Genomic DNA, 12,971 nt, shown 5'->3' with positions numbered 1-12,971 from the left:
CCCGATTTCGATGTGGTTTTGAAATCTTCCCAACCGAATTAGCTTGGGAATGGTTTCTGAACGAATTGGATTGGGAGAGTACGACCAACCGAGTACAATGCATCTGGATGCCTCCAGAAATTATTTTGTCAGACTCCTTTTGACTTCACTGGAAGCCTATGTTCCGACCAAATGCATAGGCTCCCACGTAAGAAAGGGAAATTGGGTACCCTGTAACTGCCATCCTCTGGTGCCTGTCACACCGTGAATGGCTAATAAGGGGGGACCCATGGGTACCCCCATGGACTCCATTGAGAAGGCATGGGCTGCCCGCAATGGGACCCCCAAGTCTGCCAATTTGAGTCGGGCGGCATGATTTGGAAAAGCTGTCCAAAACCAGCATTGTACTCGGTCATTCGTAAATCCGGCCCGTAGAGACGTATGATTCTGCGCCGTATGGCTCGTTAATTCCAAATGCCTTCGGGTTCGTATTGAGATATTCCTTATTCCTAACTCACTCCGCTCTGGGAAGGACATGGCTTTTGTAGTTCGGACTGGACTGTTCCCATGGGGCAACAGGATCAGAGCTGATTTGCATATTGCCATTGTCTAACCCAGGGTGGTGTGGAGTGCAAAAAAACGATGGATTTGGGCTCAGATCTTTTGACTGGGGGAGTGTGTGACATTGATCCACATTCAGTCCATCACTTGTTGTTTTTGCAATTGCCGCCCTAAGTGCGCTGGGGATGCCCAGACGTGGGTCCCAGGCACTCCACACCACTTGGAGTCAAGCTAGCCGGGCTGATGAGAGGTGTTACCTCGAAACCGGTCCGGTCCTCGGATGCTTGATTCCGTTCTGGGAAGGACATGGCTTTTGTAGTTCGGACTGGACTGTTCCCATGGGGCAACAGGATCAGAGCTGATTTGCATATTGCCATTGTCTAACCCATGGTGGTGTGGAGTGCAAAAAAACGATGGATTTGGGCTCAGATCTTTTGACTGGGGGAGTGTGTGACATTGATCCACATTCAGTCCATCACTTGTTGTTTTTGCAATTGCCGCCCTAAGTGCGCTGGGGATGCCCAGACGTGGGTCCCAGGCACTCCACACCACTTGGAGTCAAGCTAGCCGGGCTGATGAGAGGTGTTACCTCGAAACCGGTCCGGTCCTCGGATGCTTGATTCCGTTCTGGGAAGGACATGGCTTTTGTAGTTCGGACTGGACTGTTCCCATGGGGCAACAGGATCAGAGCTGATTTGCATATTGCCATTGTCTAACCCAGGGTGGTGTGGAGTGCAAAAAAACGATGGATTTGGGCTCAGATCTTTTGACTGGGGGAGTGTGTGACATTGATCCACATTCAGTCCATCACTTGTTGTTTTTGCAATTGCCGCCCTAAGTGCGCTGGGGATGCCCAGACGTGGGTCCCAGGCACTCCACACCACTTGGAGTCAAGCTAGCCGGGCTGATGAGAGGTGTTACCTCGAAACCGGTCCGGTCCTCGGATGCTTGATTCCGTTCTGGGAAGGACATGGCTTTTGTAGTTCGGACTGGACTGTTCCCATGGGGCAACAGGATCAGAGCTGATTTGCATATTGCCATTGTCTAACCCAGGGTGGTGTGGAGTGCAAAAAAACGATGGATTTGGGCTCAGATCTTTTGACTGGGGGAGTGTGTGACATTGATCCACATTCAGTCCATCACTTGTTGTTTTTGCAATTGCCGCCCTAAGTGCGCTGGGGATGCCCAGACGTGGGTCCCAGGCACTCCACACCACTTGGAGTCAAGCTAGCCGGGCTGATGAGAGGTGTTACCTCGAAACCGGTCCGGTCCTCGGATGCTTGATTCCGTTCTGGGAAGGACATGGCTTTTGTAGTTCGGACTGGACTGTTCCCATGGGGCAACAGGATCAGAGCTGATTTGCATATTGCCATTGTCTAACCCAGGGTGGTGTGGAGTGCAAAAAAACGATGGATTTGGGCTCAGATCTTTTGACTGGGGGAGTGTGTGACATTGATCCACATTCAGTCCATCACTTGTTGTTTTTGTTATTCCTAACTCACATCATACTCGGTAGGTCGGAAACCTTCCCAAGTCTGTCGGAAAGACACGTTCCTCATCTGATTCGGACAGAGCAAATGCTGTTAGGAATCCTTCTTAACCGCATTGGAATCGGGCCATCCTTGTGTTGCATTAGCACACATCGAACTTGCAAAACGTCTTTATTTTTATGATTGTTTATGTGCAAGAAGGGACACCTTCTTGTACATGAACAATCACCAGAGGCGATTTCCTCTTTCTATGTGTGCTGCAAAATGCAGCACACATAGAAAGAGGAAAAAACGAGGAGAAATAATTACTTTCCTCCTTCTTGCACCTCCCTACTCCTCCCCTTGGGAGGTGTAGGATTCAGACACATTTCTAGATTTACGATTTCTCGTAAATCCGGAAATGTATCAGGTTCCATGGGTGTTGCGTGGGAACACCAACAGCAACAACCATGGAACGCCCCTTTCACATAAAGTGCGGAGTGCAAAAGGGCCATGGACAGAAAAAGTCATGCAGGGTGGCTTTTCCTGTCCTTGCAAATATGTGGCAGTAAACTTAACCCCTGGTGTGTCACAAAAATTAACGCGCTGGTGGCCCAAGGGGCTTGCAAATCTGCCCCGGAGTGTGGTTTCTGTGCATATATGAGCGAGTGGAGAGGAAAATATAGGCGTGTCATCTTTGCAACTGCCTGTCTAGTAAAATGATGCAGCACCCTTTGACAATGTTAAACCTTCCTTCTCATGCATGACAAATTATTGCAGTTGATTTCTTTGAGCCTTTAGAAAATGGAAATCATCTAATGATAGTCATAAATGAGTTGTCAGGGACTTTCCGGGACTATGTCAGGAACACAGTCAGGGGCCTGGACAAGGACTGGTAACTGGGTAGAAAACGTACACAGAAAGAGGAGTACAGCATTGCCCAGGATCACACAAGAAGTCAGAGGAAAAAAGGGATCCATAGGGGAAGCCTGTAAAAGTGAACAAGAAGGCTAAGACTCAAAGGATGGGGACTCAAGAGGCAATTTAGCATTCAGAATAACTCCGCCCAGGATGGACATGCAGACATATATACAGCATTGATCATGTGGATGGCATGAGGGCAATTAAATATTTTTTAGACAAACGCCCCATTGAAATGTAGCGTCACAATCACATGCTATTACAGATGGTTGAAAAATGCTTATATAACAATGTGTTTTTATTTAACAACACAGTCTTCAGACAAAAGAGGGGCGTTGCCATGGGAGCATGTTTCTCCTCCAGCTACGCGGGGCTCCACGTAGGCTGGGGGGAGGAACATGTTCTCAGAGGGCAATTTGCAGCCAGTTGGACCACCCATGTCATACAATACTGGCGTTATATTGACGATGTTTTTATCGGTTGGCGTGGCACTATGCAACAAGCCACTGAATTTGTAGAAAATATCAATGTCAATGAATTGAACTTGAGGTTTACAGCCAGCATTAGTGCGAGTGAGGCCAATTTCCTAGATGTACATGCATATAAAATATACATACAAAATAACAGAATAGTTACTAGCCTATTCAGAAAAAGTACATCAGGAACACAATTTTACATGCAGGCAGTTTTCATCCACGCCATACAATCACCAGTAACCCCTACGGGGAATTTCTCAGAATCCATCGAACGTGCAGTACTACAGCACTTAGGGACCAATACCAACAAGAAGCCAAGACTAGATTAATGGCAAGGGGCTACAACACGAAAAAATTATTTGCAGCTATGGCAAAGGCCAACTTGCACAATCGTCTGGCGCTTCTGGACCCCAATAGAAAGGAATCACAAACCAGGAACACATGCACTGAAAGGGATGAAATCAGACTCATCACAGGATTCAGCCATCAGGCCAAGCAGATCACAAAAATTATGAAACAACAATGGCCAATTATTATGACTGACCCGGTGCTAAAAGAGATAATGCCTGAGGCCCCCACCTTAACGTTCAGATGCGCTTTTTCTATGCGCAATGACCTAGTCACCAGCAGCCCAGAAATAATGAAAAATAATAACTGGTAAACTCCCCGGAAAGGATTTTTTAAGTGTAGCTCCTGAAGGGCTTGCACTTTTGGGGTGAACACATCCACCTTTATTACCCCATTTGATGACACTCCAACATCCCTTAAAGCCCATTACACTTGCAGCACTGAATATGCAGTATATGTTCTAAGATGTAGGTGCAATTTAATGTACGTGGGGAGTACAAAACATCCTGTCCACATACGAATTTTGCAACACTTAAGGGCCATAGTGAATGCAGATCAGACTTACCCTCTGGCACTGCATTTTCAGACAACACATGGTCAGAACCTGTCCCATTTAAAATACTTCGTGATAGATGCAGTTACACAAACCAAAAGGGGCGGAGACAAGGACAAATGTCTTAGACAACTAGCGTCTAAATACATTATTAAACTGCATACCAAGGCACCGGGGGGCCTTAATATGGGGGAGGATCTTCACAATTTTCTCTAATAATTTTTTATAGTTAACATCCCAGGCTTGGTATGTGGCACTACAATAAGATTATTGACCCCCTGGAACTCAATGGAACACCTATGTCAGGTTGAATTTCTCAGGAGTAGGGAAGCGGTTGAGTTTTAGTTTATAGTTAGCTGGAAATTTTACTGACATAAAACCATTGAAATTCCCACGTTATAGTTAGTTGGACTGACTATAACTTGCGCGCCTGCAATGCACTGCTGATGACATCACATATTACATCACTCATGACATGGTCAGTGACATCACTCATGACATCACTGATGACACCATCTTTCTGAAAAATAAATATGTTTTATATATGTATATGTAAAGGTCGATGGAAGAATAAATGTTTAAATAAGTGTCTAAATGGATTTTTCTTTTTAATTGATTGGTTAACTGGCTTATTAAGTGTATCTTAGTGAATACATATATTAGCGAATAATGTTTAAATATTTAAATATATGTATCAGTGTTTTACTTTGTGTATAAGTGGCTGCATGGGTTGGTGAGTAGCTACTTGTGTGTGTATATGGGTTATTGGATGTATTTTTTAGTATCAGTATGAGTGTCTGTATGGTTTGGTGGGGGTATTACTTAGCACGTAGATGCATCAATGACTGACTCACTGTTTGTATGTGTTTTGAAGACAGCATATGTGCAGGACTGTATGGGTGGATGAGTGTGTATATGTGTGTGGAGGTGAGTGAATGACTGTCTCACTAGTGTCTTCATCAGTAACTACATATGTTTTAATCTAGTATATGTGAGTATTGATGTATATAAGTGAGTATATGTGAGAGTGAGAGATTGTAGGAGTTCCTGTTTAAATAAGTATGTGTTTCTATAAGTGATTTTTTAAGAGAGTAAGTATGTGTAAGTTTCCTTAGAAGTAAGGTGGTAGTGTGTGTATAGCTGTATATGCAAATAAATGGATGTTCAACAGTTTATTTGCATGTGTGAGTATGTGTGTGAGTAACTTTTGGATGACAGTCGGTGTGTAACAGGATGTATAGGTGTTTAACTACATATGATGAGTGAATATATGTATGAGTCACTATATAGAACTGTTGGTGAATGTGTGGATGAGTATATAGATGGTGGAATTACTGAATTGGTTGTTGTAACTGGTATGTGTATCTCCATTTTTTTGAAAATGTTAGTTTCTATTTTTAAATATGTGTTTCAAGGGTTACATTACACTGAAAGGAGGTCTGTCACTCTGTCACAAGGATGGTGTCATCAGTGATGTCATGAGAGATGTCATTGACCATGTCATGAGTGATGTAATATGTGACGTCATCAGCAGTGCATTGCAGGCGCGCAATTTATAGTCAGTCCAACTAACTATTATGTGGGAATTTCAATGGTTTTATGTCAGTAAAATTTCCAGCTAACTGTAATTGGTGTCAAACCTATTGTTTTTTCAGTGAATTTAATAGGTTTTTTGAATGCTAATTCCTAGCTATAACTGGTGTGAAACCTTTGTTTTTTTCAGTGAATTTCATAGGTTTTGTAAAGGCTAATTCCTAGCTATATAAAGGGCCTTAAACCTATGTTTTTTTCAGTGAATTTCAAAGGTTTTTTAATAGCAAATTTCTATAGCTATGAAATATATTATTTTTTATAATCAATCCTATATTGTATATTTATGTAATGCTATTTATTTTATGTATATTGTTCATGTTTTTTTTATTTTTTATTTGGTTGCCCTGGAGCGCTCCCGTTGCGCGTACCGGTGAGCGCACAGGTAAGCGCAGTCTTCCGGTGTGCCGCGGTGCGCGTACCGGTGAGCGTCCCGTTAGAGCTATTGCCGCGAACACAAACATCATCGTGACTTATCGCTTAGCCACGTCCGCGTGATAAGCACGGCGTAAGCGCACCTAGAAGCACTCGAGCGCATAAGATCGCGCTACGTAAGCGCCCGAGGCGCGTAGCATACGCGCGTCGGGTCATGTGACCTGAAAATAACACTTTTCATTGGTTCAGGACAGTTTTGGTTTCCAAATGATGAAAGCCCTGGTCATGTGACCTGAAAATAACACTTTTCATTGGTTCAGGACAGTTTTGTTTGCCAAATGATGAAAGCCCCCACCTTTTTTCCTCATTCTCACTTTGTAGTTTGAGTGAGGAAGACCTGTTGCAGACCTATTTGTACCTACTTGTACTGAGAAATGGCTACAGTAGCAGCAGCAGCAGGAACATCTGAACCACCACCACCACAAGGACCACCACAACACCACAGTGGTGGAGATGACGAAGAGGAGGTGGAGGCGGAGGAGGAGGCAAGGCAAGACCTGCCTGAAGATACTACCACCTATAAGCCCAAGGAGCACATTGTCTGGGAGTTTTTTAAAATCCCAAGGGGCCTCAAGAAAGTAAATGCACCAAAGGTTACTTGTCTGATCTGTGGCACTGTACTTTCCATGGGGATCCCTGCCAAAAAGTATTCTTTTGGCAACAACACCATGATTCGCCACATGCAACTCCGGCACCCAAACTACTATGCTGCGGCAGAGGTCAGAGAACTGACCAGAAACCTTCCCCAATCTTCTCCCAGCACCTCCCAAAGTAAACAACCCACTCCCTTGGGTCCAGAGACAAGGGAGATGGTCCCATACATCCAAACCCAGTTTGGACATTTCAAAATAGTTTGCATATTTTGTGGAAGGACAATTTGCTATAGTGAGCAAAGTATTAAACTCATCAACTGTGCTGGTGACAACCACAAGTGCCCAAACAAACCTTAATTTTATCCTGATTTTTTTTGCTCCAGTTGAGCCGTTTACAATCCCCTGTTTTTTGTTTGTCCCCAAAAAATTCCCCAAAAAATATAAAATTGTTCATAAAAGCCAAAAAAAGTACAAAATGTTCCAAAAAACAATAAAAAAATATAAAACAACAAAAATAAAAAAAACAGTTATTTTTAGAACTACCTCCAATTTATAAAAAAAATGCTACATTTTAAAAAAAATCTGTCATTCTTTTTTCCCCATGGTACGCTCCCCGGTGCGGGTACCGGGCGCTCCCCCAGCGCAAATCGAAAAAAAATAAAAATTGCCCCGCGAGGCCTTTTTATGGCCCCCACATCAAACCTAGGGGGTCAGGGGGGGTCTACCCTGCCCCCTTTTGGTCGTTTCCCCCTTTGTTTTTGCCACCTCTTGTGTCTCGATCCTACCGAGACACAAGATGGCGGCCACTCCGGACTGTTTGGAATGTTGACAGACACCCGAGAGACAATCAGCTTTCCGCTCGCGAACTCGCGTAGCACGCTGGAGCGATTCCCGGTGCGCGTACCGGGGCGCGCTTATAGATATATATATTTTTTTTAACCTAAATTACTCAGAATCCACTGGAGCACATATCTTGAGACATAGCAAAGGCACATCGGGCTACCAGTCCCTACAATTTTGCCAAGTTTGGTGAAAATCCATTCAGCCGTTCGGGCTAAAAGTGAGTCCAACCGCCCTATGTAAATTAACATGGGGAAAACATGTATTGGGACCCCCTTTTATCTCGCCCTCGCTTGACGAATCCCCCCCAAACTTTCAGGGAAGGAGCGGAGCGCAGCGAGGCAAATTTCAGGAAATTTTCAGGCAGATCCCTCAATCGACGTTAAAGTTATTCCCAATAGAATGTTGCGGATTCCCTATAGAAAATAATCCTAACTATAACTACCTACTGGCGACCGCCAGTAGGTAATATATATATATATATATATATATATATATATATATATATATATATATATGACGCTCGATTATTCCTTTTCCTTCCAAAGAAACAAAACAGCACTCGAGGAGTTTGTGTCGACCGCAAACAATTTATTAGCGGGGGACTTGCACAGACATGTTTCGGCGTGCTGCCTTCGTCGGTGTGTATAACAAAACAACACCATTTGACATGTTAATAAAGTTTTTTCTCTCATGAATCATGGAAGTCAACATCTTGGAATGTATTCACAAGACTATCCGCGGTATATTGTTCATTTTCCTATCCCCAAGCTATGTATTTCTCCCACCATCCAATGGTGAGATTGGCATAACTTGGGGAGAAGGAAACACCCATTGCACAACCACATGTTTGGGTGTACATGTTTTTATTAAATAGGAAGATGTTATTGGTCAGGCAGAATGTTATCATGTCGATCAACATGTTAGTGTGTCTGATTTCTGAGATTGGATGTTGTTGCAAAAAATATTTAATTGTTTTCAGCCCTACGTCATGTTATATTGGCGTATACATTCCACCAGCCCGACCAATAATTTCTAGCTGTGGATCTCGTTGTGAGGACGTTGCATCCTATGTGGATTACTTCCTGGCACTCATTGTCCCATCGTTCAGTTCATTTATAAAGGACACTGGGGATTTCCTCAGAAACATAATGAACACTGAATGGCACCCGGAATATTGGCTGGCAACAATAGACGTTGTGTCTTTATATACGTCGATACAACATGGCGTAGGGCCCAAAAATGTGGTTGTGCAATGGGCGTTTCCTTCTCCCCAAGTTATGCCAATCTCACCATGGGATGGTGGGAGAAAAACATAGCTTGGGGAGAGGAAAATTAACTAATATACCGCGGATGTGGTATTATGGTTGAGGTTTATCGACGATCTCTTTGTCCTCTAGAAAGGTCCTAAGCAAAAACTAATTGAATACATTGATGCTCTGAACAAAAACAAAGTAGGACTTAAATGTACCTACAACATTCAGAAGCAAGAAATAGACTATTTAGACACCAAGGTCTACATAAAAAACAACAAACTTGAGACAACAGTCTTTAGAAAAAAGACCTCTACAAACAGCGTTTTGTACGGTACTAGCTTTCATCCCACCTCCTTAAAGCGAAGCATTCCGTATGGAGAGTTTCTCCGCATGAGACGAAATTGTTCTGAGGATGAAGAAATGGAAAAGAAATTCAAAGAAACAAAAGAACGATTCACTGCCCGTGGATATAAATACTCAGACATTGCTCATGGGAACAAAGAGCAAGAACCAAAACGAGAACAGAAACACTAATACCAAAAAACAAAGAATCAAAAATGGATGATGACAAACCACGAATGATTCTCACCTATTCTAAGGAGAGCTTCAACATAAGACAAATCTTGACCTAATATTGGAGTGTGCTGAAAAAAGATACTGAAATTGGACCTCTAATAGGAGAAAGACCGCTGATAATATTTCGTAAAGTACCATCAATACAAGACACTGTGGTCAACAGCCACTTCCGAATAACAAAGCCTCTGACATGGCTGGAAAAACGACAGCATGGATTTGCAAAATGCCAAACATGTAAGGCATGCAAAATTGGTCAAAATCTCAAAAACCTAAAAGACCCTAAAGGACGAAAATTTTAAATCAAAGAGAAAATTACGTGTGAGTCACAATTTGCCGTATACCAACTTCAATGTTTCTGTGGGAAGAAATACATTGGCTCGACAACTTGCCCTCTCAAAAAGAGAATACTTGAACACATCCTATCAATCACAAACAACGACTATAGCTATGCGATTGCCAAACATTTAAAAATGCACGCTGGTAAAACCTGGAAGGATTTTACCTATGCAGGCATAGCTCTGATAAATGAGAATGAACGAGGTGGTGACCGAATTACTATACTACGACGTCTCAAATCAAAATTAATAATCAGATTTAAAACCAGAACCCCGATGGGATTGAACGGGGACGATGAGATGTATGTGCATCTGTAAATATGAATTATAAGGCACAATGGACATGAAAGCAAGAATTACATTATGCTGGACAATTTATTAATCTGTTTAAAAAGTAAAAGATGTGGTATTCAAAGACATTTTTCAAATGGTACATTAGAAAGACATGTAATTTAAGTAAAACAGTTAAAACTTTCTTATCAAAGTGTGGAAGGTTTGCAAGCAATAGCGCATGCATAATTGGGATAGGATAATTACAGCACTTAGCCATTATATACCTAATGACTATCGGTCATTAATGTGAGAGAATATTCATTAATTCCAATTGCCATTGTGAATTAAAAACTAAATTAAAAATTAAACCATTTCTCTACATACTATATGTCAAAAACATATGCCTCACATTATCTTGGTAATCTAAAATCTTTTTTCAAAATCTTTTGCAAAGCGCCAACTTGCAGACCAGTAACACAGCGAAAAATAGCACGCAACTGCAATTGCCTACTGATCCCACAATGCACCGTAACTTGCTATGTCAGAGTTTCAGTATAAATATGGAACACCAACAAAGGAATAATGTTTGTAAACCGTGACCAGGGACTTGTATAGTCCGAAATGCGTAGGTGGGAGAAACCTACAGGAGAATAAATACAACTAAGCAGCATTTAAGTGGTGTGCGGCGTCTTCTTTGATGAAGAAAGCTTGTAATTATTTGTAGCGAGGGTGTCCCCGATCCTTGCCGCCAGCGCCAGCGCCAGCTAAAGGACGCTCCCACCGCTTGGGACGTTTGCTCGTGAATATATATACATGCATATATATATATATGTATTACCTACTGGTGTTCGCCAGTCGTTAGCTATAGTTAGGAACAAGTTTCCATAGGAAAAGCAATTTTGATGTGCTTATAACTTTGGCGTCGTTTTACAAATCTTTGCGAAATTTCACAAATAGTTTCTCTTTTTTGAGAAATATCAAAATGTACAGATATTGATATATGTTTTTCTATATATTTATTTTTTAAACTTTATTTAGCAGTTTGTTAAAGACAAAGCAAAGCACTGAGCTCAGATAAAGGATATCTTGGTCACATTCACATGATAGTTCAATATTCGTTAACTTCGATACACAGCCGGTCATGCGATATATAATGTAATATTTAGACAGTACGTTCATATGATGTCATACTTTACGCTGCCATAATAACACCCGCTCCCTCCACCTATCTGTCTGTCTTTGGAACAGGAATGATCAAAGCCATAGGCGGTGAGTGTGTCAGATTTTGAGTCATAGATGCTACATGAGTGGCAATTTAGCCCACTCCAGTTGGGACGAGACCCTGCTCCTGTTGTGTGGGGGGGTTCCTGTAGTTGTGCTGTAAGGAAAGCCTTAAAGGGGCCCTAATTTCCCTAGGTCTGAAGGGGGGGGATTGTGTCGGCATGCTGATCACTTCTCGTAGAACAGGAAACTAAGCTCTGGATACAGCTTTGTTTTGTGGGAGCTCTCTTACCTCCCTAGTGTATCACTACCTCCCTTTTAGCCAAGAGCAAAACGATGGCAGAAAATCGACGGACTTTAAGAGGGAGTTGGACGATGTATCCCAGAAGTGGAATCTTGGGCAGGGTGTTCATCTGTACCTGTATAATCTTGCTCAATGTGTAGTGTACGTCTACCCAGAAAGCGTATATGCGTGGACATGTCCAGGCCAGATGTGCAAAATCTGCTTGGAGACTGGTATCGCTGACAGCGATGAGGTCTCTTGGGGTCTATCTTGTGTGCTCTAGCTGGGGTGACATATATTCTGCGCAGAAACTTGAAATGGATCAGCTTGTGTCTGCCATTTAGGGTAACTGTACATTATGCTGTCCATTGTTCATCAAATACTGGATTGCCCAAGTCTGCTTCCCACGCACTACTCACTCTGCTACCATCTAGTGTGATCGAGTCAGAAAATTGTTTGTAAAGTTGTGAAATCTAATGGACCCCTCCGCTACTACCTATCACCATTGTAAGTGGCTAGAAGGACGGAGGTCCTGCGGGTAGTCAGGGAACTGGGCTCGAAGCTCTTACCGAAGCCTAGCAAACACAAACCTGACCATGAACGTCGTGTCCGGAAAAGCGGACGCGTCTTCTGGGTCAAATATGTAGCCCACAGGGACAAAGTCCCCCATTTTCACAATATTGAACTATATGCAAGTCTTCTGCACCAGCTTGTCCCCTGTTATAGGCAGCCATTTGTTGTTGGGTAGTGGCAAGTCAGAGGAGTAAACCATCTGTGTGTTTGAAATTCGTCCCAGCTTAGCCCAAGCCCAGCTGTTTGTGGAGACCTGTTGAATGTCTTTGGTATCTTGCGGAATACCGAGAGGTAGGACTGCGGCCAGGGCGTCTGGAAGGACAAAATCTGCCTCTGGTCTCAGAAAAGTGATGCTGGCGTCCGGATGATACCATGTCTGCTCAAAGCTGCATTGTGCTGTCAGGTAGTAATGAAATTAAATGAAATGAAGATGGGTTTTATAGAGCGCACATAGTTGCCCGTAGGCATCCAAGTGCTGTGACTAAAGTGGTTGTATAGCAGGGCATAGAGCCGGGGGGGGAATGATATCAGTTTCTTTAGACAGTGGGTCGGGGAGGGGTCTATTTATTAAACATTTTCAATTGCTTTCGAAAGGAGGTCAATTGCGTATTGGACCTCAGGAGGAAAGGGAGGGAGTTCCATAGCTTAGCCACGTTAAGGGAAAAGGAACGGCCTCCTTTTCTTGTTCT

This window comes from Lissotriton vulgaris, chromosome 5 (assembly GCF_964263255.1).
Source record: "Lissotriton vulgaris chromosome 5, aLisVul1.2, whole genome shotgun sequence".
NCBI classification, from domain to species: Eukaryota; Metazoa; Chordata; class Amphibia; order Caudata; family Salamandridae; genus Lissotriton; species Lissotriton vulgaris.
The sequence above is the reverse complement of the archived record's forward strand: the minus strand, read 5'-3'. Positions refer to the sequence as shown.